This window comes from Sinohyriopsis cumingii, chromosome 1 (genome assembly GCF_028554795.1).
Source record: "Sinohyriopsis cumingii isolate HCF-2022 chromosome 1, ASM2855479v2, whole genome shotgun sequence".
NCBI lineage: Eukaryota > Metazoa > Mollusca > Bivalvia > Unionida > Unionidae > Sinohyriopsis > Sinohyriopsis cumingii.
The window spans coordinates 88,854,552-88,882,307 of record NC_142961.1 but is presented as its reverse complement, the minus strand read 5'-3'; the positions used below and the strand labels follow the sequence as shown (position 1 = coordinate 88,882,307).

General features: G+C 37.1%; 3 long non-coding RNA genes across 3 annotated transcripts in view; 2 read left to right on the top strand and 1 right to left on the bottom strand.

Annotated features, from left to right (window-relative positions):
• The window catches only part of LOC149807305 (uncharacterized), a 119,847-nt gene that overhangs the window by 21,961 nt on the left and 70,130 nt on the right, over nt 1-27,756 (top strand). The gene's annotated exons all lie outside the window — the stretch shown is intronic.
• LOC149807307 (uncharacterized) lies at nt 19,233-21,882 on the bottom strand. Its single transcript, XR_016422320.1, has 3 exons — nt 21,745-21,882; nt 21,025-21,121; nt 19,233-20,166 (listed from the first exon to the last, which is right to left on the bottom strand). It is a non-coding gene; the product is annotated as an uncharacterized LOC149807307 (long non-coding RNA).
• Nucleotides 21,759-25,402, top strand: LOC149807306 (uncharacterized). The gene is made up of 3 exons (XR_016422319.1): nt 21,759-22,507; nt 23,199-23,294; nt 25,199-25,402. It is a non-coding gene; the product is annotated as an uncharacterized LOC149807306 (long non-coding RNA).

Here is a 27,756-nt window from a genome sequence, read left to right as displayed (position 1 = left end):
TGATTATTCTGTTGTTGTCGTAACGCAATTATTAATTCGGCATCAATATCAAAACGCCGCTGTTTTTTTTTATCCTGTTGGCGGTAACCCGAGAGTTTTCTATCAATGACGCTAGCATCAATAATGTCATCATTGTCACTGGCTTCGTCAATAACAATTCTTCGAAGCTGATTCATTCTCCGTACTCTGGACACTGCAAGATAGACTAGATTTGACCATTCGATGCGATTATCAACCATCCAAACAATTGTGTCCGTGATGGTTAATCCCTGCGAGGAATGTATTGTCATTGCGAATCCTAGCGTCCACGGGGATTTATCAGCACGTAGCGCGTCCTCGACGATGCTGATATCAACGAGCACAATATCATTCAGCACAAGAATTTGTTTTTTTGTCCCTGACGCTGTCGGGCCCGGGATGTCAACTTCAATGTTCTGCCGCCGTGTGTCCGCGGGTCTATAACATAATGGCACTGGGCGCGTTGGAAACTTTTCCTTATGCAACGCAAACAACTTCCACTGAAGTGTGTCTCTGACTATCTTTCTACTCGCTACAATCAAATCGTTTGGTCTCCATGTTTCCCAGAATTCATTTAACGGCGTTTCCGGAATCACCTCGCGGATTATTTCACATTGAACTCTATCCGGCTGTAATCTGATTAATTTTTTAACCTCGCGCAGTTGTTCATCAAGTGCTCGGTAATCAGTATCGGTTTCTTCATAATAGTCCACAAAACCCTTTAACCAATCATGTGGACCCTCGCCGACAAATGGTGGTGGTTGGCCATGATCTCCGCACATTATCACCGCTGTATTTGCGCGCAGCAACCACTCAAGAAACATTTGTAAAACATCTAACGAAACAGTACATATCTCATCCCAGATGATAACCTCAGGAATAAATTTTTCACCCATTCGATCAGGAGTCCACTCACCGCCGCTGTATCGAAAAAAGCTGTGATAAGTAACGGCGTCAACACTTCGTTGTTTTATTTCTCGCGCTAGTCTATGGGTCGGTGTAAGCACGATTATACTTGCCCGCGTTCGAAATAATTCAATTGCCCGAGTCGTCTTTCCTGACCCGCCACAGCCGCTTAAATAAACTGTTTTATATCTACAAATTGGATCAGAACACGGTGGTGCATTGGACCATTCTGATAGATTATCACCGCATAAGTAATTATTTTCAACGGTGACATCTGCTGACGGGGAATAATCGCGTCGTATTTCATTTTTAATTCTCCATATACCCCAACTCTCGTCCGAACTAGTAAACTCAGCTAAGTTTCCCTTATACTTTACGTCTATGTAAAATGAATCAATCGCAACTCTAACCGCGGTGTCGGGAAATCTATTTATCATCGAGAATAAATTGATAGCGGCGTAACCCAGCATAGACGCCCTCAAATGTGGATATGCCGGGCTGTCTCCATCGCTGTAGGTAACAACTGTACCCAACTTTGTTCCATTGGACAAGAAAGCTGTTTTGCAGTTCACGTATCTATTTTTTGCCACTGCATCCTTGATTACGAAATCATATTCTGCGTCATCTATAATCAGCCGTGAGCAATATCGTTTGTAGTCGCAGTTTTTTCCACCTTGTGTGAACTTACCAATTATTCTTCTACCGAGATCTTTTGCCTCGCGGTTTCGTTGGTTGAATATCTTTTTGGACCATTCGATGATATATTCCTCGTCGGCATCAATGTGTTTTCTGGACTCGTCAATTATGCTATCTAGACGCTCTGGTTCTGGTAACCAGACTTCAGTCTGCGCCCGGTATGATATAATCGCGTCACTGACAATCAATGATACAAGCATGCTACAATCAATCATATACCGTAGCAGCGCTATTGGCAGCCACTTCTTTTCAGCCATGTGTCTACCGATCCAAATATAACAACAGCGATGAAGTCATGCCGCGAATTCAAATGATACTATGCGAGCGAATCCGGTTAAATCAAAATCAGGCAGTGGTCCATTAATAGCAACACGAGTCATTTCATGTCTGGGGTGTCCAAATCGTTTAAAGTACTCAGCGGCGGATCCATACCCGAGAAAACTCGCTGGATAACAGGCAACCATATCAACGGAAATCATAGCGTCGCGGTTGTATTCAGTGTTCCATAGTCCACCGTGATAGTATTCCAAACAACTGGATTGTACATCCGGTAGAAATTCCTTGCGCGTTGGTCTCTACGCATTTTTCCTTGCTGAAACATGAGCCGCAACCGATGGAATCGTAAAACAATTTGTTAGCAGTTGTTCATCATGCTCTTCAAATTCCATGGCGGTTTTTTTCATCTTGTTGTGAAACGCTTCAGTGCGATATAATTCACCGTTTGGTCTTACAAACTGATCAAAGGTATCCATGTCGTTTTCAGCGCTGCGAAGTAACCACACTGACACAGGGTCGTTTTTACACAAACAAGCATAAGCATCAAATAGTTTCCTCTCCGCGAGAAAACCATCCTCTCCCAGGAATTCCCCGGGGATATACTTTACTGTTCTATCCCGTGGAAATATTGTGACCGCGGGCGTCCACGCGTGTTCGTTATGATCAATAATTTTGATTGGGGCTCCATTTGATTTATACTTTGATTCATATAATACTTCACCGGTTATCGTTGTAACGGTTATTGGAAATCTCAGCGACGTTTCTAATCTCGCTATGTCGCTGATGGTTGCTCCTCGCTCGCGCACTGTCTCCTCCCATTGGTTTATTTTACTACGTCGTAAATCGGTCAGTTTATTTCCTCGACACGCATTTGTAAAATGCTCTATTACTCGTTCTGCTACACAATTTATCCCCGTTGACTGTTTCATCGGCGCTAGTTTTCCAATATCAGGTTTCTTATTTAACGGGTATATTCCATAGACAACTGCTGTTTCAGGATACGCTCGTTCATAGTATGGTCTGTCAATTCCGGTTAACAGCCCTGGCTTGGAGTCGCGGCTAACAATGACTGATTTCTTGTCGCTGAGAACCGGTTCAAATTTATCACGTATGATCCAATTACCTGATTCCACCCGGACAATGAATTTTACTCTGAAGAAATACTTTTTACCGTCAAGTTGTGATATTATCGTTGCTGCGCGGTTGTCGTTCATGGTAGCATCAACAACACCATCAATTCGAAATGTTGACCAACTATGAGATGCACCATCACGCTTGAATTCATTGATACAGTCGCGTATTTTATTCAACAGGGTTCTATCGTTTATTAACGCTTTTGGTGCGTCCTTGAGGACTCTATCGAGATTGAACTTAATATTTTTCCAGGGCTTAATTGCTGCTAATCTCTCGAACTCCTCCATATAATTAAAACAAGTATTTAAATGAAAGAATATAGTATAATGAATCACTGCAAATGGTTAATGATTGGGTCGACAACCCCGTGCAATAAATCATGTAGAGGTGAATTCTGCGGGTATCATTTACAAAGCGTTCGTAATGGTTCTCTTGGCCCCCTACCATGCTTGGTTTGCCACGTTGGTGTAAGAGGAAAATCACAGTTGTGTATCAATCGTGGCGGAAAGCGATACAGAGAGTTAAAACGTTATTACGACAAGCGAATAAAAAATGCCGTCATTGACCCCACCGCTGACTCCGTCAAGGACAAAATCATTAAAACTCCTCAGGACTACATTGCAAGGTTTATAATTAAACCAAATAATGAATTAGACAAGTAGTATTATTATACAAATGAACCAAGAATTTCAGCCGCATCCTGTGCTCGTTAATTACGACGCATCTCGCGACGGCGTTGTTAGAAATTGTAGACTAAAAAACCAGTTGGATGGAAAAATAATCAGGGGTATTTGATGTTTGGTGCCAGAAAGAAGTATCTTGTTCACAGGGTGGTATATGAAGCGTTTAACGGACCAATCGAGGACGGTCTCGTTATTGATCACATTGATGGATGCCCTCAAAATAACAGACTGTGTAATTTAAGAGCTGTTACACCGAGTCAAAATTCCAAATTTGGAAAAACAGGGAAACACGCAAAAAAAGCAAAAAGCGTCAAATCGTTTGATACAATAACGCACGAAGAAAAAATATTTCAGTCGATGAATGAAGCCGGTAGGTACTTCGATATTTGTAGTAAATCAGTACGATTTGTTGCAGAACGAGTATATCAAACAGCGATCTCAAAAAAGACGGGTCACAGAATTCGATTTTCGTATATAAATAAATTCTCCGATTATAAGGTCACCGTGACGAAGTCGCCATGATGAATTGTATGTTTCAACTTCATACTAGATAACACACCTCGGGATTGATACGCAGGGTTCATTTTGTAAAATAATTTTTTTTTTATTTAGAAATAAGATGTTTTATAAGAATATGAATATCGAAGACATCAATAATATATTAACCGAGATTTTAAAATTAAAAAATCAAGGAATTTAATTATCTGATAAGCTTGATAACCAAAAAATATTGTCCGATTATGAAATTATTAACGAGCAATCAAAGAAAGATCGATATACCTTGCCACGTGAGTATTCTTTTATAAAGCGATTACAATATACAATCAATGAAAACCTGTATGGCAATGACGTAAATGCATTTATTGGACTATTTACTGCCGTTGAGACAGTACGAAAAAAACTCGGACAGGCTTTTGAACGGCGTCGAGAAATCTCTAATAAAATTAAAAACATTAGAAGGATTATAGACGAAAACTCCGTGGAGCCCCCAATTTAATGGCATGTAGCGTACGGAAGTGAATTTTTACGTTGTATACATTTTTTTTCCCCCGATAGGTCGTGGTAACGTGCGTCTGACGCTGCCACAGGGAAATTAGAAATTACGGAGCAATTTATAATAAATGGTAGGCGAATCACTTACTATTCGGCTAGCCAGAGAGCGGCTAGCAGCGCTTAAAAAGTTCATACCGTTACGAGACAGGGTCCGAAAACAACTTCAAACGTGGCAACAACTACAAACTGATTTTGCTGTTGGAAGTGAACAACTCTTTGCTCCGGTAACTAAAGCGACCAAAGATGTTATGGCGGCAACTGTGCCCGTTATCGGTGCACTTGAAAAGATAGCGTCTCAGACCGAACAAACAAAAAGGTCTTTAGAAACACTTCCTGCGAAAATAGCGGTTGCTACAACACACCAACGGAGGGAGAGGCCGCCACCACTCGCTATAACGGACCCACAAGAACCTTATGTTACAATGGCCGATGAAGAAGAACTAGGCGCCACCGCAAGAGAACCAGAAGAAGAAATACCGGAAGAAATACCGAAAGAAATACCGGAAGAAATAGAGATAAAGGAGAATATACCCTCTAAAATACTTACAAAGAGCACAATAGACACAATTAGAAATCTTGACTATGAAGAATTAGTCAATTTTACTGCCATAAATTTTGATAAGGATTCACGAGAGATGTATATCAATAGCGATTACGAGAAAAATATAAGGTCGTTAAAGGACTGGACAAGAATAGTGTATTTGGCAAGTAAACATAAAAATGTATTACCACCGCGTGATAATAATTATATAATATTCCACAATAAAGTAAAAAGTAAAAGACCAAAACACGGAAAAGATACTCCGTTGGAAACTCTTCTGGTTTCAACGCTAGCGTTACTTGTCCTGGTAGTGTTCTCAGTGATATATCACGGCTGGAAGTACTAATCGGAGGAAAACGAGCCGGAAATAACTCTCCGGAAATAATCAATGAGGCCGCTGATATTTGCAGACGGTTATTTGCCGGTGGTATCATGGACATAAATGTATATCGAACGCTCATAGACGAACTCGTGGACCACGGTCATTACAGCGATTGACCAATCACTAATTGGAAAACACTGGTGTTTTTATAATAAAGATGATTATACACTACAACCATGATAAACCAGTCAGCGTCTACGTGGTAAACTCACGATTGCCTGTATACCGCGCGTGGTACGGAGACGGTCTCGGTAGCACCATTGCGGGGTTATTTACAAGAATGGCTCCAAAAGTGGCGCTGTTAGCCAAACAATTAGGAATGAAGGCCATTGATGTTATTCGTGATAAGGGAATCGATGTTGCCGGAAAGGTGTTTTCTGCCACACGAGATAAACTAATGTCGTTGGTGAGAAAAAGAAAACAGAAACCACCGGTGATGCCATCAACGACAGTGATGCCTGCAAATGTCAGTAAAGTAATAAATAACGCCGTGGAAGAAAAACTAGAGTCATTGGCGGCTCTGGCAAAGCCATCCACCGATGCAACAACCAACGCGCTCATGAACGCGATAGCGGGAAGTGGCTTAAAGAATTTACGACGAAAACGACGTTGATGAATTGCAATTGAAAACATCAACATGATAAATAATAAAATGTTTGCGCGAACCGCTGATCCTGCGTTTGATATGGACGCCCCAGTGCGCAGGGATGATTCTGTCCGTGATTATCAATTTTATTCCTATCAACCACCACAAGCCGACCTACGATCGCGAATTGAACTTCAAGTCCAAGATACCAGTAAATACTTTTTGCCGTGTGAAGCGTTTATCGAAATTGAGGGAGAACTTGTAACAAATGCTGCCGATAATGCACCATACGCAAATGACGGTCGTGTTCGAGTTGGCTTCATCAACAAAGGTATCATGGCGTTATTTGAGAGTGCCAGATATCTTATTGACGGGCGAGAAATTGAATCAATAGAACGCGAGGTTGATGTTGCAACGACGATAATCGGGCTAGCAAGATACTCAGATGATTATACAAGATCGGCGGGCCCATCTATGATGTTCGCAAAGGATACCACTAATAACGCTGATCATATTCAGTACATTAATGTGTTGACACCACGAGATACCGCATTTAATAATCAAGATGAAGCAGCCAACCCAGACCGCAGGGCAAGACCAGGCGCTGATTTTACTATTATAAAAAGTACTAACAATAATTTTAATCTAGGGTTTGCAACACGATTAGGGATGTTGCAAGGACAACGCCGACAGTTTTCATGCGCGATTCCACTCCATCACATATTTGGATTCTGCAGAAATGTCAGAAAAGTTATCTATGGGGCTAAGCATACAATTGCGCTAGCGCGAAGGGGCGATGATAACAATGCAATATGGCGTGCTGCTGGTGTCGCTGCCGGTAAAGTCATTTTAACTAAAATAGCATTGTGGATGCCGGTGTTAACTCCATCAGTTACCACGGAAGCACGATTGTTATCATTTATGGAACAGGGGGGGAAATCGTTGTTGAGTTGGCTAGCGGTAACAACTGATGTCAAAGAGGATAATGTCGCTGATACATTTACATGGCACCTGGCATCAAAACAAGGCGTTTCAGCCCCGCGTCATATATTTGTTGCGTTACAGGATATAAGACGATTGAATAATCAAGAACACAGTCATATGATATTTGATCGATTAGGAGTCAGGGAGGTTTCGCTGAGAATAAACGGACAACAGGAACCATCCGAGGATATACAGCTTAATTACGACAACAACCATATTGCTCGCGTGTACCATCGGATGCTGTCTTATATGGGTTGTGATCAAAACGTCGACACCGGTTTGCAAATATCACAACTTGATTTTAAAAACCTGTATCCGATTTATTACTTTTCGCTGGAACATCTTGATTTAACGAGACAGTCCGTCGTTGATATACACTTCCGAGCTCGTATAGCCCCGGGTGGTGTTGATTATAGAGTGGTTGCTGTCATTCTCAGCGATAAATCAATGCTGTTGGAAGGTGTTGGTGGACGAATGAGAATCGTTGATGCACCAGTGGAAAACATGTAATTGAAAACATAAACGCGTTTACAATAAAAATGTCGTATAGTGTTGTCGATGTAGAGTTGACGGATGGTCAAGTCAAGAAATTACGATCAAAGTCGGCTAAACAATGTGGAACCACAATAACGTTAAAGCCGTCACAGATGGCAGGTGGTAATCATAAGATATCGTTGACGGCACGTCAAATAAAACATTTCAATGATGCGATGAAGAATAAAAAGGGTGTTCAAATAGATTTTTCGGCCGCAGCGATTAAAAACATGGAAAAGACCGGTGGGATATTTCCGCTGTTAGCTGCGATTCCAGCGTTGATTGCCACGGCGGCCCCAGCAGTGGCGAAGGCGGCGGCGTTAGGAGCCATTGGTACCGCGGCGGGAATGGCATTGAAGAAGGCAACCGGGAAAGGCTATAAAAAAAGAAACGAGGACGACCCGTAGCCGGAAAGGGTCTAAGACTACCGGGAACCCCGTATTCATGGTACTCGGGGAAGGGTCTAAGACTACCGGGAACCGTTTAATGACTCCTATGTCTAATTTTGATTTAATAGATGCCGCAAACGCGTTAGCGATAAAAAACTTCAGAGGTGTTTTTATGAGGGATCAATTACCGACAAAACCAAGGAATATTGAAACCGGTATAATTAACCTCGATAAATCCTCCGGAGCGGGAACTCATTGGGTTGCATACGCAATTGATCCGCGTGCGATCGTCTATTTTGATTCATACGGGTTAGCCCCGCCAAACGAGTTCATGCGGTATATCCGGGCGTGTTCAGCCCCGGTTTTTTATTCCACGCTGCCAACACAACAATTAAGTGACCCACCGATATGCGGCCGTGAGGTATTGAACGTACTCGCGGCGATTTCATCATCGCGGAAACCACCTCATGTGGTTGTAAACGAATACACTAGTGGGGTCGTAGAGGCCCGGCGGGTTAATTAAAAACACTGTGTTTTTTTACAATAATAATGATTGATATCTGGGGACGACCGGTTTCGGCGCTGAAAGAATCCATAACGTCCGCCACCGATGACATAAAAAAACTAATTGAGGATGAAATCGCTAATACGTTAAATCTAACCAGTGTTGACCCGGGCGAAATAGTTGTATTTCAAGATCGTCAGGGTAAATTAAAATCCAGTAATGTGTCGCTGGATGACGTTTTAACACGACAGCGTAATGCCGCCGAGAACACTATCGCGCTATATACCGGCGACGGACGACTTAAATCAGGTGAATCCATCTTGACGATAAATGGAAAAATAAATACACTAGACGACAATTATATAACCATGTCGGATTCGTTAAAAAATTTCTATGATAGATTTAACGCGCAAGCAAATCAGTTCGAGGGGATACAAAAGTCTGTCACTGATATACAACTCACTACTGCTAGTTTTTTTGGGACCCCGACGGTGACCGAACCGAATCTTGTGGGGATAAAAAATAGTATTTTGGAGTTTACACCGCTGTCGGGCCAATTTACCTCGTTACGAAAAAATATTAACAGGGTTGATGACGCCGTTGATAAATTCTTTGGTAGAAAAAATGTCAAACCGGATGAAATTACAATAACTATAAATGATATCACTGCGTATGGAGAGGAAATAGAAACAATCAAAACTGATGTTGCAACAAACAAAAGGAGTGTAGACGTGCATGAACGGGAAATAGAAATAATCGGCGCTAATGTTGCAACGATCATAAATAATGTAGACGCACATGGACGAAGAATAGAAACAATCAAAACTGATGTTGCAACGATCATAAATAATGTAGACGCGCATACACAGGACATAGAAATAATCAAAACTGATATTGAAGCGAACAAAAGGAGTGTAGACGCGCATACACAGGAAATAGGAACAATCAAAACTGATATTGAAGCGAACAAAAAAAATGTAGACGCGTATTGGCGGGGAATAGGAATAATCAAAACTGATGTTGCAGCGAACAAAAAAGGTATAGACGTGCATACATATGAAATAGGAACAATCAAACTTGATGTTGCAGCGAACAAAAAAGTATGACCGAGAATACACGGGAAATAGAAACAATCAAAACTAATGTTGCAGCGATTAAGGGGAATATAGACGCGCATACACAGGAAATAGGAACAATCAGTACTGATGTTACAGATATCAAAGACAGACTACCGGAAATGACAAAAATAAAAATCCCTCATGAGAACACCATCAACACAGTATACACGATTCGGCATGGATCATTCACTTGGACTCTTACACAGAATATAGTAAATATTACCGCAACTGTTAAGGGTATTTATCGATTGACACTGGTTTCAATGATGCAGTTTAATATATTATCGTCGAGTTCATCCGGGTTTAACAATACAATATCAACAATTATAGACAAGGACGCAACTGAACCGTTTACAATTTATGCCGTTGATAGAAATTTAACCAGGGCAAACATTACATGGTATGTGGAATTTGTAGCGGATCTAAGTAATTAAAAACACTAGCTCTTTTAAAATAAAAATGACCACCAAGATAATTGAATCAGAGGTATCACCGACGTCACATCAATATCAATTCAATACCGTAAAAGAATTCTCCGCGAATTTGAAAACGCTTTCCGAACAATACCGTGTAAAAATAAAAAAATACCGCCGAAAAATAACCACCATCGACGCGGTCGTGTACTCGGTGTCGGGTATAGTAGCCGGTACCGGTGTTATTTTATCCACGGTGACCATGATGGCCCCGATCACTGTTCCAATCGCTATCTCCGCGGCGACAACAATTGCTGGAGTCGCCAACGCAATCACTAGAAAGATATCATCGTGTTCTCAGAAAAAACTCAACGAGTATACAGTAAAACATCAAATAGTATCCGACGCGTACTCGAAATTATCCGGGTTGATCTCGTTGGCGATAGATAATTCGTTTATATCCGATGTTGAATTCTCCACGATGGTCCAGTTGTATGACTCCGCGATGTCAAAAATCGAGGATTTTCAACTGGAAGCTGGAAACCACGTCGCTGAAACCACTTCAATGGGCTTAAAACACTCTCCTGAAAACAAGCAGGTTGTTAATATTCGGTGTTGAAATTAAACACTAGAAACGACGAATAATAATAATGTCGCTGAACCCCGAAGGGTTTCAATTACTTCAACGGATCGCGGAGAACACCACTCCGGTACAAACAAGTATGATATCGATAACATCAACGAAGCCAGAATTCAGTGTAAACTTCCCTTCTCCAATTCCAGTGAAGGAAATAGCGCTGGCAAAATTGCGAATATATCACAGTTGGCCTAATATCCGAGCGGAAGCATTTAACGGACAACAACCTAATAACTCGCTGGTTTTTGCATGGACAAATAAACCCAATGGGACCCCAGACTCGAAGGAGGTTACAATACCAACTGGGTCATACCAAGTTGAACAAATCAATAAAGAATTTCAACGCAGGATAAAATCGATCACAGGAAAAGAATCAAAAATCGCTATTACGGTTCATGAACCAACGTTATCGTCGACGATTGAAATAAGCACACCGGGGTATATGGTTGATATTTATAACAGTTCAATAAGAACCATACTAGGTTGGCCTGAGAATCCACCTCATGAAAGTCCGCGGGAATTTCACACGAATGCGCAATCGTATCATGAAATTGATCCCAGTTATCGAGATGGTTTGTCTATTATAAAAAACGCGTTATTACCCAGCGAGTTTATATTTCAAGACAGGAATACCATGTATTGGTATTTTCATTATGAGAAAACTCCTGAATCGCCCGCCGTGTTCACAGTTAATTTAAATGATATCGATAATGTTTTTATCGAGATTAATCGTAATTACCGATTGCAACTAGAACAACTACGGAAAACAAAAGCACAAAAACACGTTGAGGTGTTAAATCAACTTATATCAGACATGGAATATATCAATGAACGAATCGTTAAAATAATATCCGATAGCAGCGATGATAATAAACAAAAATTCCTAACCGAGTATAATATCACAGAAGCCGATTTACCCGATTTCAAGTTTCCAGGATACAACGCGCCAGAACTAAGAAGTTATCTTAATGATTTTCTCGGTCCATCAACTATCCTCAAACACGATAATGGAGATGGTGGTAGGCATATTGCTCCATACAACGTAAATATCGCATCGGTGATAGCAATCAATCTAGTGTGCGATGTTATCGAAGGGAGTTATCAGGTAGATACCAAGCAATCAAATCAAGCTCAACAGGGGTATATCCTTTATTCATTTTCACCAACAGCCCCTCCCGGATTCTTAATCGTTGAGAGCCCAATTAATCCGGTCTATATGCGATGCCATAATCGGTTTTTAACGAGAATTAATTTTAGACTTACCGATCAGTCAAATAACCTAATTGATCTACAAGAGGAGGAGTTAGTAATCACTCTGTTTGTAAGATCATTGTAAATAACTTCTTAGCAGCAGGGGGGGCAATGACATCGACGCGGTCGTCGCGCTTTTTTACCGGACGCTGACGACGCTGGGATCGGCGCGCAGAAAGTATTAATTAAACCAAATGACGATTGGACGACCCACCGACGACGACGTCGTTTTTTTTTTACCGGGCGCTGACGACACCGGATCCGCGGAGTGCAGAAAGTATTAATAAAGCAAAATGACGATTGGACAAAATGTCGGATTCGCCCCCCCTGCTGCTTATATTCTCTCAGGACTCAGCAGTCAGTTAGGATTCACACCTTGCTAATATCTTTAAGTATTTTGAGCTGCAGAGGTATGTCTTCTGCTCTCTTATTCCCAGATGGAATCAGTCTTGTGGTTTATGGTCTTTAAAAAAAAAACATATGAACCAATGAGGCTTCTTTTCAGGACTTTTTACTCAACTCACTTTGGTATTTGTGAGAATATGCAGCAAGATTCATTTACATTTTCAACACTGGCTGTCTCTGGTTTAATGGCAATTAAGATTCTGTTTCTCTCCTTTGTCAACTGGGATTTTTAGCCTAAATTCAATTACATTCAGCAACTATCTATAGAGATTCCATGTCTCAGTCAAATTTGTGCTGGAGATGATCAAGATAGGTTTTTATGTCCAGTTAGAGCACTGTGTTTCTCTATAAATGACATGAAAGGGAAAGAAAAGAGTAGGAATTGTCATATACATATATTTTAATGAAGTAAAATGGAAAAGTACTATGTCTGGTTTAGAGATTGTTTCATTGTAAAACAATCATGGATCAAGTTTGTTACAGCTAAACTGCCAGAAGGCTATACTGCCCACAGTCAGCCAGTCACTCAGGGGTTCAGAAGGGCAACTTAATCCTCTAGCAAGCAACAGTGTAGCAAATTTCCCAAGATCCACTTCTTAGTAATGATGTTTGTTATTCGACAGCGTAGTCAATTTTAAGCTTTTTAGTAATGATGTTTGTTATTCAACAGTGTAGTCAATTTTCTAAGACCAGCTTTTTTTAGTAATGATGTTTGTTATTGAAAAAATTTAAGGTTGTTTTTGATAAAGCTCTATGAGTTATGAATGTTTCTAGAATATTTCTCTGTGAATATGACAAGGGATTATTGTGTAGGTTTTGCAGGTCTTGTTTGTCTGTCTGTATATCTCTCAAGTTTTGGTTTTTGATTGGTTGATTAGAATTGTTGCCATTTCCAGATGATGTCTGGTCACACATAGTTGCTTCATTTATATTTCGGTGGAGGGGCATTTGTGTTCCAAGAACACATTTCCGATTTGCATGTACCAGTTAACTACCATTATAACATGTACCAGTTAACTACCATTATGACATTAATGAGTCAGTCAGGTTTGAGATATGCTAAAACTCCTCATATACATTGCACATATAACTTTTTTGATGTAAGAATTATTTTGACAAACTTTTATACTATTCCCACACATAAATGGAATTTCAAGGCTCTCATGAGACTTTGTTGGTTTTTTGTTCAAAACAGATTGCAAAAGCTTCAAAACAAAAGTTTTCATGTTGCCTTGTCTTTCTGTCTTTTCTTTCCTGATTAAAAATTAGATGGAAAAATTTTAACTTCATGAAATTCCATGCAGTTATTTGAATTTTGTGTTTCAACTTTGTCAAAATTGTGTTTGAATCTCATTTGTTGTTTGCCTTTGTCTACACTATTTATGAAAATGTATACGCAGAGAGGAATTGTTTGGCCATCGCCAGTGCTCTTTGGCTTTGATAGATGTTACAGCATAAATATGAAGATTCATTTGCCATCAGTGTGCAGTGTGAATGGCTTTATATACTTGCAGTGTTATGCTGCTCAGAGATTGGAAAACAATACAAGGAGAAACATTTACAGTATTTCAATCCTACATCATGGTCATTTGGATCACTTTGGACATTTCTATATTGACTTTAAATCTCAATGAATTGAAACAATTAGTTGAAATATCTAGCACTCAGACAAATTAAAGTCAGTTGGTTCAAATCACTGACTATTTTGTGACTTTGGTGTGCTACATTATTTCACTCAAAAATTGCTTATGTTAACATTTTAGGCTAAAACATACCATGGATCTAACTTGTTAGCTCAACTGGTCATAGACTGGAAGAGATGATGGGATGGTCTGTTGTCTTGTGTTTGATGTCCATCATCTGTCCATCCATAAATACAAGTTTGTTATTGCTACTCCTGAAATGCTTGGATGATTGCCATGAAACCTTACATACATTCATTCCTAGCCAGATTTACATGAAAAAGAAACCATTCAGACATCCAGTATGGCCAACACAGCAGTCATTTTGAAATTTTGTATTGCTGCTCCTCTTGTATGGATGCTTATATCAACACGGGGTTTTCACTGAATGATTTCTTATGCTTTGTGTCATTGGTCCTGAATGGTGATGGTGCTGATATCAAATCATACTGACATGATGATTCTTCCAGAAGACTTTTTATGATATCTTGGTGATCTTTTGTTGGTCCTAAATGGTACCAGCCTGACAGCCAATATGTTCACCACAGCAGTTAATTTGAAAATCTTGTTGCTAAAGAAAGTCATTCTCAGACATGCTTTCAACACTTGGGAGTTAAAAGGAGGAAATAGCATTATCCTGAATTCCAGGAAATTCTTTTGGGCCAGTAAAGCATCAGTCCCTTTGAGGGACTCTTGTTTTATGAGATGGCAATCATATTTGAAGCCAGATTTGCCCACAATTTTGCTTTAAGCAATCTTTTGTAAAAACAGTGTAGCACACAAAAGACATCAAAATACATGCAATTGTTCTTGGTTGATTTTCAACATTCCCATCTTGATGGGAATCCAGAAATAATGGTCACTTCACACCACTGGCAATAGTGCCATAACCAGGATATTAGGGTTTTGGTTAACTTTTCCATTTCCTTATTTTTCCCTATTCCCTTGATGGATTTTTTTTTTTTTTTTTTTGTTGATCAATCATTAATTCATTCTGTGACATGAGATACATGTGCTTGCCCCTTTTGACCTTGGGGTCAAGATCACAGTAAGGGAAAATTGGCATAAACCTTTTGTTTAAAGTGCTTCCTTTGTTTATATATCCTTAACACCTTAATGGATTTGTACATTTTTGGGATGAATCATTATAAAGTCTAGACTATTCAATCTGCTTCCTGTTCATTGACCTCTGACCTTGAGGGTGAAAATAACTGTAATAGAAAATTTGGGTTAAAGTTTTGTTTTGGTAAAAACATTTGATTTGCTTTTATTTTCTGTAACCCTTGATAGATTTTCTTCATACTTGGGATGATTCATTATTAAGCTAACAAAACTCAGCGACATGTTTACTAAACCTTTGGAACTTAGGGTGAAGGTCACATTTTGTTGCAATGTTTTTGTCATCTTTCTCAAAACAAAGTAATTTTAATACTGGACTGGTGCATAGAGCAACTGCCAACAAACCTGAAGGTTTCTTCATGCTAGTGAAATAGGATGATGAAATTGATTTATGAAATCAATCTCAATCATCAATAACAAGTTCATCCCTTGCTCAACAACTGAGCTATTTGATTAGTAACAATGGAAGCATTATGAAAGTACTATTTGGATTGTTTCCTTATGGAGTAGATCATGTATTGATTTGGTCACAAGTTAAATTGGATAGTTTGTTTCTAAGGTCCATTTTCAGCTGCAAGTTTCTATAAGTCAGGTGAACAGATCAGATAAGTTATAAATATGAAGAAGTTATAAATATTAAGAAATAATCATGGTTGTGACTCAGTCCTTCAGTTCAATGTTGTATTCCATCTGTGATGATCTTCATGTCTCCTATGAGTCAGTGTACCATACTTGGGTATAAGACTAGATATACCATGTAAACTCATTTATAAGTCATGTCCAAATGCAAACACAGGTCCTGATCTGCTAACATAATGTGACTGCAGATCAGGGTCTATGTGGTTTGCTCTACTGATTACTTCTAACAAACTTAACAAACCTGCATCTGCCAGCACATTATCTAATGGCAGATCTGGGTCTGTGCAGTTTGCAGTTGGACTTGTCTTATAAGCAAGTATATACAGTAATGCATTTGGGATGTCCCTTTGGATATATATTTTTCTTGGATTGCAGGGAAATGATTGATGTTTGATGGATATCAATGGCCATTTATGTCAGTAATGTAGTGTTTGTTTTTTATGAAGTAAAGCTATACATATAATGAAAAAGTTGAGGAATACCTTTGGGATAAAGGCTATTTTTGTGCAGATACTGTTTTCTTCTATTTCTGTGTAAATACGGTTTTCTTCTTTATGAAAATTTGTTTTGGCAATAATGATGAATAGGTACAAACAAATGGGACTATATAATGAGGCTATAATAAAGATTGAGAACCTATGACATGGCTCATGTAATTTGCATTTGCAGAATAAGAAAGTACATTTTGAGGAAACTCAGGATGTAAAACCGTAAGTGTATTTTTTGCCATTCTTATCACCAGCTAAAGAAGACAGTTTATGTCTTGACTCTAGTATGTTATTTGTAAGGACCCTTTTCTTGCATCTGTTGTATAACTAGCCTAAATCTGAAACATTGTATCAAAAAGTTAATGCAGAATGTGCCAAAGCAACTGGCATGTGGCAGTCCACAAAACAATTGCTTTACTTCATTCAGAAACAAATTTAAACAACCACAATGTAAAACGCCTACTATGCAAGTGTACATGATTTGTTTACAAATCAAAGGTGCTGGCATTTGCGTCCATTGTTTGTTTACAATAGAAAGTAGTTCCTTTATGCACGTGAATGGAATATGAAGGTATGCAATATCATAAAATACTGAACAAGTCTGACAATGTAAAGTTAACGGAGAAAAAAATGAGCATATAATAAAATAAGATAAAAGATAAATATATTAAAGGTCTGTAAAGGTATATAGAATAAAAGAAAATTGGCCAAAAAAATAAAATCCTTAAAGCATTAAATTTTCAGACTTTTTGTATGTTGTTATGGCAGTAGCCTTGCAGAATTCCCTGGCTATTTTCCACTACTGACACATTGGTCAAACAGACCGTATTGTTTATCTTGGATGAAATTGCAATATTTGAATCCAATGAATTAAGATGTTAGAAACATCCTATGGTACAAAAATACCAAAGGGGTATAATGAATAGTGATGGTGTGGGTTATATTCCTTTAGCTCCAGAAGATGAGATCCTACTACCAATACTGGTTCCTATTCAATGCAGGTCTTTTAATTAAATACAATTAACCTTTCCTTGATAAATTGTGTTCCACTTAATTTCAAGCATATTTAAATTTTGACAATCAAATTGATTCAGGAACTTTAAAATTCAGTTAAATATATCTTAATTTTTTGGTGTCCAGTTACACTCAAAATGACAAAAGCAATTTTGAAAATGATTTATCACTTTCTTGAGGCTCTTTTGCTGGTCTGTCAATTACAGACAAACTGTTCAAATGCATTTTTGCATGTTTTCAATGGTAACATTTTATATGTAATCTGGGAGAAAGGTGCCATGACAAAATTTGTTCAAGAGGTCTTTGGCTAGTCTGTCAGATGGCTCCAGTCTTAATAGAGTTGAAGCTTATATGCTTATCAGATAAATGTTTTAAATATTTGGACATTTCAGCAGACAAACTAAGTCTGTAACCATGCTCAATCCATAGGTAGTTAAAAATGATTTGCCAGTAATAAGAAATACCCAAAATTTGTCTTCATATCAAAATGCATGATTTTATTATCTGATTTTATTATTCATCCAATAAAACCAAATTTTGTTTTTAACTGACTTTTTTATAATTGTTTTTATTTAGTAATTACTATTAATTCTTTTCCTTAAAGGTAATCAACTACTCAATTTGTTCAGATAGCTATGAAAAGAAAAGTTGTTTGTGCTTTGAAATATTTCTTAAATAGAACTTGATTCATTTAATGGGCCTCCCTGATTAAAAGATTAACATTGATTCAATTTATGTTGCCTTATTTACTGTTTCAAAGATAAAACTTAATTCCTTTTATGGGGCCACACTCATTAAAAGATAAAACTTGATTCTGTTAATGGGGCCTCACTGATTAATACATAAAACAACAGATGGTACTCAAGCTTTCCTTGTTATGATAATATTTTCATGTGCAATATTGTTACATGTAATTCAGAAGAAAAGAACTTTATATTAATTTGTTCTATACAATATGGGCATTTGGTTTTTCTTTGGAAATTTAAGAATGTGTAAAACTGATGCAGATAAGTGATATAAATATATGTTCTTGTCAAATATTTCCTGATAATTTGTTTGTGTTCATCTACCCGGCTGTACTTTTTCCATCATATACTCTGGAAAAGGATGGAATACGATGGAAAAACATGGAAAACCCTGGAAAACGATGGAAAAATGAAATATTCTGCAGAATTTAGCATGGAAACCCTGGACATTGTGCATGGAAAATGCTGGACATGCCTGGAAAATGCTGGACATTTTGGACTTTTAAATTTTTCAGCATGGAAAACCCTGGAAAACGATGGACATTTTGGACTTTGATTTTTTTCAGCATGGAAAACCCTGGAAAATGATGGACATTTTGGACTCTGAATTTTTTTCAGCATGGAAAACCCTGGAAAAGCATGGACAGTTTAGACTTAGAATTTTTTGGATAAATTTCAGCATGGAAAACCCTGGAAAAGGATGGACAATTTGGACTTAGAATTTTTGGGATAAATTTCAGCATGGAAAACCCTGGAAAAGAACTTAGTCAATTTTCAAGATTGGTACAAAGAATTATTTTGAATTACCTAAAGAAAGAGCAATCATGACTAAACTGCGCTGTAACACAGATTTTTGAACTTGAAACTAAACTATTATTTCAAACCTATGATAAATATATACTGAGAAATAGAGGACACAAGTCAAATAAACAAACTAAACCACACACACACACACTTGACCCCTGCTTTAAAAAAAACAAATTACAAGTGTTGAAGTAGTACATCATTTATTGTATGTACCACATATGTTCATTATCAAAAGAACATCACTATACAAAAATGTTGGTGTAACACAAACTATACATGTATGAAAAGATATCCTGAAAAATTAGTTAAATCCTGACCAGAAAATATCTGGTGCATATAAAATCATAAATATGTCCAAATCTGTTCACCACTTGAGCTTGACACTACAGTGTATAAGTATGAAATTCTGCTGTGCAATGGTGAGAGCCATTTTAGTCCTTTTCATGATGATTGGGGAGAACAGTACCATAAATGGCATTTCCAATTTCAACAACAATAATAGGTTCTCGAAGACACTTTATCCTATTTTTTATGATGAAAGGAAGTCTTCTTTCTTGTCAGAGCCAACTTCATTCCAAAGAGATGTTTGCTCATAATTATTAGTTATGTACACCTGTACAGCCCCCCGTTTCACACATTTCTTCTTTATCGGAGTACAATTTTTTGCAGATCTCACAATAAAAATTGTATTTGAGATACTCCTTACTGAATTCACATTTTTCCTTCAAATCTTTGACAATTGTCAATCCTGTGTTTGCTGAAGGAAGATGCAACTGAATGAAGTCCAAAAAGTCACATATTTAGCATCTGACAAATTATGTCTTGTTGGCAAAGCCCCAAGGACAATAACATGTTCAGACTTTGTGATTTCACTACAATATATATCTTGTTATGGGGCTATGACATAAAGTGGGGGATCTGTGACATGGGATGGGTAAGACTGAGTTGCTTCATTCACCTGATGATACTGTTCATTGTCTGAACTTGATTAAAACTCTAAACTTTCTTCTGAGTCAGATGAAAAACTCATGTCACTGTCACCATATCTAGTTGGTTCATCTGTTGATATTCTCATTATATTTGAAGATTAGTATTACATACTGTCATCAATTTCATAATATCCAAGACCAACAGAACTGGATTCACCTAGATCAACAACACTGTAATGAGAAATACAAATTTTAGTGAACATGTATAATTCATATTAAAATCTTAACATTCAAACATTATTGTTTTGTTGTGGGAATTGAATGTGTACAGTTAATATTACACTGTTACAGTAGTTTAGTTTGACAAATCCAATGTTAATGCATGCATCATTTAAACATGGGTAATGCAAACATGATACACAATGAATGCATGTAAATGACAAGTAATTGATACACAATAATATACTCAGTCATACAAAGCACATGTGATACAACATACACTTCATAAATGTATGTGATGTTTTCAGAAAAACAACTCAAGTTTCATAACGTTTTAGGGCATTATAAGAAAAATGAAAGTAAAAATTATATTTAACATTTTAAATAATAAAAAACTGAAGTATGACAATGCATAACAATAAATCATTATATCTTGTTCTGCAAGAATCAATACTGATCAGATATTTCCTGGAATTTCTGTAATTGGCTGATTTGGTTAAATATGGTGTACATTGTGCATATATTGTGCATGGTGTGTTGGATAACCCATACAGAGTGAATGTTCTGTTCAAACACGTACATTGAATATTCTGTCTGTAAATACTGAATGATTTCACCATATACTCAGAATTTGTTGAACTCTGAAAATTCCACTTAGTGTTGTATAGTGAAATTTGTTTATTCCTTAAATTATTGATATGGTAATGAAACTGTGTTTAAGATATGAGCCATGTTAAGCTGTGAATGTACTAGGTAAAAACAAATGTATAAAGAATAATGCTTGTCTTCACACAAATAAACATTGTTGTGGGAGACAGCTGCAGATATTATTTAAAATGTAAAAAAACTCTCTGTCACTCCTGGAATTACCATTGTTTTCTCTTCCTCCAGTACATGGTGCTTTTAGGAATGGACTTAGTGGAATTAACTTCAAACTGCTTATATATTTTGTCCTGAACACCAGTACCTGTAATACACAAACAGCATTAAAACGTTTACAGACTGTACAGTCAGACTGATTAAAACATTAACATATCGTTCAAAAATCATCTTCATGGTAAAACTTGTGTACATTTTAATCTTGCTAAGATTAATGTGAAATTTTTCTAAATTTCTTTTTCCAGGACTTAAGTTACTTAAGTTATGATTTTACTTATATATGTAGCAGTCTGAAAATTTAGCAGTAACCTAAAGACCTTTTTGGACTAGATCTACAAATACTCAAGAAATTCACAACTTTATCATAATACCAGAGCAGTCCCTGTTTGGGCTTACATGTATCACTGGAGTTAACATTTCCAAGACTGACAATTACAAGGTTATGGCTGTTAAAATAAAATTCCACAAATTAGGTTGCTTTGAAAGTTATATATACATATATATTGAAAAACAAAAATACCTACTCTAATTTTAAAACTGGTGCAAAAGGAAACTTGTTTTTGACCTTGTATATCTTTTCACATTTATTGAAATACTTGCTTACAATTTAATTATCAGTCATACATATATAGTGTTGGGCGGTTAATCATATAGTCAGTTTATACTTGGACAAACGAGATAAAGTCGAGACTCCGTTTATTTCATACTCACCTATAATATTTGGGTGTCCAATTTGTATCGTCTTTCCATTTGTGTTCCACACCTCGACACGATATTGCCTCTTGGTCGTAAACTTTGTCTTCTAAAACCACTTTACTGTAAACCAATCATTCCCCAACATATCCAAATCACGGCGTTGGTATCCGATGTATAGATATTAACTCTTTAGATAAATCATAAATCAAAAGAGAACAAAATGTCTGATTTTTCTGTCTAGTATTCGCCTTCACGTATCGGAGTCACGTTTTTGTCACGCAGAAATAGCCGAGGTTGTTCCGTATGATGATGGCTGATGAAGCTGACTATGATGGGATATAAAATTATGTACTTATTTTTTTTAACCAATTACTACATTGAAAAAGCCGGCATATTTTCGATTTCATGCGTTAGAACCAAATTTTCTGTAAAAAGAAAAAAAAAAACAAAAAAAAAACCGTTTCTGTAAAGTTTGGTTCCAAATTTGGCACCGTAAAACGCTTTGGATAACCAGTCTAGAATTTGGGCGCAATTTTCGATTGGAGTGTCATTGAAATTGTAAAATATAAAATATCCCAGGATTTTAAGATGACCACTGAACCAGAAATATCACTGGTTATATGGATGAATGATCGTCCCATTCAGGGAGGCATAATCTGTATGGCTGATGTACACTCGCCACGAAAAGAAATGAAGGAATATCGCACGGGAGAGAAAGTGATGGCGGTTTGTCGTGGATTCAAGGGATACCATGAGTGTATTATTGCGAAAATAGCAGGTAAGTCATTACTCAGTCCAGTTGTAGCAAAATTGTTTGCGCGGCCGCCAAGTACCTTAGCTGCGAAAGACTTCGCGTGACGTAAATTTACGGAAAGCTATTACGAAATATATCCTATGGAACAATTTCTTTTTTTTATGCTGTTTGAAGACTGATAAATTAAACGTCAAACTTGTAAGGATATTGAAAGGTATGTGTTATGTTTTAAGCTTTGTTTACATAATTGGCAACATTTTTGACTTATCCTAATGCACAATGACCAGTCATCTCGTGTCTGTCTTTCAAAAAAGTTGGTACGTGCCGGCCTTGCGAATATACATTTCCAAATTGTAAATTTCACTTTAAATTTTATTCACCCTTGATATTATTAATGATCTGACTGGTATTTGTATTTTTTTACATTTTCGTTATTATTTTCCTGACAGTGTACTATTTGTAGCAATAAGTTGTATTTGTTTTAATTAATTTTAGACTGTGACTCGGAAATATACCGGTAGATCTCTTTTCCAATTAATCTTCAATTCAGATTATGGCTTGTTTCTGTCTATCCAATTTATATTCAGCCATTTCAGTAATATTTAATAGTAACTTACTGTATAATTAATAAGAATGTACAGTTGTAAACTGTTGGAAATGATTATCAATTTTCCTCACCAAAAATACTTGTTTAGTTTGTGTCCTTTAATTTCAGAAAAAAGGTGGCAAGGCACAGTTATGTAAACAACTTGATGGCGACAGCTTCATTGAAATTCTTCGATCTTTTAATTTTGAATTAAGCAAGCGAAAGGTAATACAACATTTGTTTCAAATTCAAATGTCTAGAACATTAGCTGTAACCTGGAGTTGTGTATGTAGATAAGTAAATATATCAGAAACTTAGTGCATATGAATCATCATGGTGAAAATTTGGATTAAATTTTTTTTTCACACCCAGCATGAGGCAGAAATATGTCAAATTTTGGATTTTAACAAAGCTGCTAGATAAATATTCAGAATGCTGTACAGCTCTGGTGAATATATTGGCAAGACACTAACTGGGGCAAGAGCCAATAATAAGCACACACAAGGCCACCTCTCCAAGACCAGTCCAGAATTCAAATAATTTATGGTATATTTTAAATTATTAACCATGCGTTTTAAACTTTGTTAACCTATGACAAAATATATGCCAACTTGTAACAAATTTTTTTTATGAACTAAGGCTGGAACATTATTATGAAATTTAAACGTATATACAACTACTACTTGAAACATTATATTGTAGACAGGCAATATTCAAATGGACAATGTAAATCTACTTTCAGTTTAAATGGTATAATCACAACTGCATGTATATGGTAGCCAGTTTGTGTGTGCGTGATTCAGATGTTTATTAACGTAGCTTTAACAAATGTTTAGTCACATCGCTACGATGTCTGCAGTGTGGCAATTTATAGTGATGTCTAGCACTGGGATATCATGCCACAGACGTGTAGCATAATGTCTCCCACCCATTCACATTATCTTGACACCAGGTTGACCAGTCCTAATACTAACCTCTTAACCGTTTACCTTATAGAGCATAATTACAAAGTGCAGCATGCTATAAATAGAGCACATGTTACCTATTCGACTCCATACGCATAGGCCTGCCTGTTAACTGTTAAGCAATGTAGTGTATTTTATGTTAAACAGCAATTGTAACCATTTTACATTTTTGGTACACATCTATTATGTGTGGAAAAATTTAAGATTAAAAGTCTGATTGTTATAGCTGCGTAATTATTTTTCACTGAAGAATTTTTATGTGCTTTAAAATCTTGAGAGGACTCATTCACCGTCATGTCAGTGAGGCCACGTGACCAATCGTAACTGCCATTTCTCATACTTGAAATTTACAATTTGTCGTCTGCATCTACATCACTAAGTCATCTGAATTTGATAATTTATGAAAACTAATTGCTGCCTGCATCAATATCAGAGCCTTTATCTAAGTTATTGAATCTTTCGTAGTTATGATTCTAATCGTGAAAACTTCGTAAGTACTGAATGAAATCCACGACCTCCATTTTGGAGAGTGGAGATTATGACCCAGTTACTTTAAATAGCAGATATCGACCAGGGCATAAACAGTGACCACATGATCTGATGTAATTGTCATTCACAGAAATGAATGTAGTACCTAAATGGGGGTTTTCCCCGAAGGTGGCGCTACGAAAATCAGCTTAAAATGGCTGATGTTTACAGCAGGCGTCAAAAGGCGCTTCCACGTGAATGGAGTAGAGGCGTCAAAAGACGCTTGCATGAGGTAAAGGGTTAATGCTGAGCACCAGGCAAGGCAGCTAATAGTACCATTTTTTTAATAAGTCTTTGGTATGACTCGGTTAAGGGTTCAAACCTGTGACCTCTCACACCCGTAGCAGGTGTTCTAACCACTTAGACTTAGGCCACAGGAGCAGTTAGGTAGCCAGTTTAATTTGTGATGGAAACCACAGTTTTTTAAGCCTATCAAGTTAGTCATCAAGCCAAGTGCCTCATTACAACTACCAACCTCAGGTATTGTAAAAGTACTGTAATTGCATGAAATGTTTCAGGCATGACTCTCATTCTCTCACTCCTCTCTCTTTCTCTCTCTCTATATATATATATATTGAAATAAATTTGAAATCTTGCTTGATTCTATTCATTAATATACAATGATTTGTATTTCAGAAATCATGAAGGAGAAGTATAACATTGTGGAGGTGATGGTGAGACAGAAGCTTTGCGATTTGGTTAAACCATCAAGAGTACCATCACTTCCACAGACTCCAGTGGTGACAACAGAAAAATAAGAAATGTGGTGAATGAACTATGAAACAACACGTGTAAAAAAAATATTTTAAATTTTTTAATTAAAATTGAGATAGAAATTAACGTGAATTTCTGTTATTTTGTTGTTAAGATTGCTTCAGAATAAATTCAAACTATAACTAGAGTAAGAGAACATATTTTTAGAAACTCGGATGATGTTAAGGAGCCAGTAATCTGGATTTTATGACACACCAGTAGAAGTGTAGCGATATTTATGACAACTTGAGCCATGTTGTCTACTGAATACTAGTGCACAACCTATTAAGCTACCAGTGACAAGTATAGTTTATAAGTTTTGTTTCCTTGTTTAAAAGTTACTAAACATCACAGTCAATACAAGGAGTTGGTTGGGGTAATTTCATGTTCTTCTTGAAATTATCATCAAATAAAAGTTGCATCACTGTTAAAAATCTCGTTTTCATAAAATATTTCAACAATTTTCAGCTAAATTTTAGTGTTGTCCAGGGTTTTCCAGCCTACCCTGGATAAAGACTGGAATATTAGTCCAAATGCTCCAGCATTTTCCACGCTAGAATTGTCCAGGGTTTTCCATCATTTTCCATGCTAGAATTGTCCAGGGTTTTCCAGCCTACCCTGGACATAGCCTGGAATATAGTCCAAATACTCCAGCGTTTTCCATGCTAGAATTTTCCAGCGTTTTCCATGCAAGAATTGTCCAGGGTTTTCCAGCCTACCCTGGACAGAGGCTGGAATATTAGTCCAAATACTCCAGCGTTTTCCATGCTAGAATTTTCCAGCGTTTTCCATGCTAGAATTGTCCAGGGTTTTCCAGCCTACCCTGGACATAGGCTGGAATATTAGTCCAAATACTCCAGCGTTTTCCATGCTAGAATTTTCCATCGTTTTCCATGCTAGAATTGTCCAGGGTTTTCCATCCTACCTGGACATAGCCTAGAATAATAGTCCAAATACTCCAGCGTTTTCCATGCTAGAATTGTCCAGCATTTTCCATGCAAGAATTGTTCAGGGTTTTCCAGCCTACCCTGGACAGAGGCTGGAATATTAGTCCAAATACTCCAGCGTTTTCCATGCTAGAATTTTCCAGCGTTTTCCATCGTTTTTCATGGAATATGATGGACATTCTACAGCCGGGTAGTCACACAGCTTTTAATAAATTGCTGTTACCATAACTTGCTGTTATCATGCCTTATTTCAGAGTTATGCCTCTTTCATACTACAAGTATATACTATATATGATGATGCAGTGTGTCACTAGTATCACAGTTTTTAATGAATTGTCCAGAGTTTGCCAATAACAGGTCAAAATATGCATTTCATTCTGCCATGCTGTTTTTCCAGACTGGTACCCCTTCTCCATGTTAAAAGTATACACACACACACACACACACACTGAACCTTGGCAGACATTACTGATATAAGGTGAACATGTGCATCTTGTTCTGTCTATCCCTTCAGCTTTTAGTGAACTGCCTTGAGACTTGGTAGCCATTATTGACATGAGGTAAAAAACATGTGCTTGTTATTCTTTTGTCAGGTTTTGATGCTTTTCCTCCAGTAATGCCCCTTTCTGAGGTTAAATGTACTTGATATATATATATATATATATATATATATATATATATATATATATATATATATATATATATATACCGCCCACAAAGTTTGGTTCCAGTCTGTATAGAAACCATTTTAATACTTTCAGTAACAGTAACTTTGACTTTTGACTTTTTGACTTATAAAATCAGTAGGCTTATTCCAACTCAATGTACATGTGCAAATTGTGGTAGCTAGATGGTCGGCATTACTGTGAAGAAATAAAACTGGTAACAGCAGATGGACAAATTAAGTCTTTTTTTCTTTTTTTTTTAATTAACCCCATAATAGGTTGAGCACTGGGTTGTGAAACCATCCCAAGGTCACCTTACAGTCAAACATTTCTGGTTATCAGATAATCTAGGGATAATATAATCTACAGAAAAACAAAACACACACACACACACATGTATATGGCACACAATCAAGGTGACATGGACTTTGTGATATTACAGTATTTTGTTCCTGTTTACCATCAAGTTAGATACAAGTTAATGTTCATTATTGAGGTCCATTTTTGAAGAAATTGGTCCTCTTTTGTATGTACTTTTGCAGTGTATTTTTCAGTGTTCTTATGCATTGCAACTATTTGCTTAAAAGCAAAAATAGAAGGATTTTTATTATTGAATCGGCAAGTATAAATATAATATTTTGCCAAAATAAGCAAGAAATTACACAAACTGTCCACTTGTTCACTTCCTAATAATGTTTCTTTTTGGGACAAATGTGCAATATTTGGGCAAAAAGGTGCAAAAAGTTCAAAAAAACTGTACCAAAACTGTGAAGTAATATTGCAGTCATAAAAGAGATGCTCAATACTTTCATTTTCACTCATACAGAAT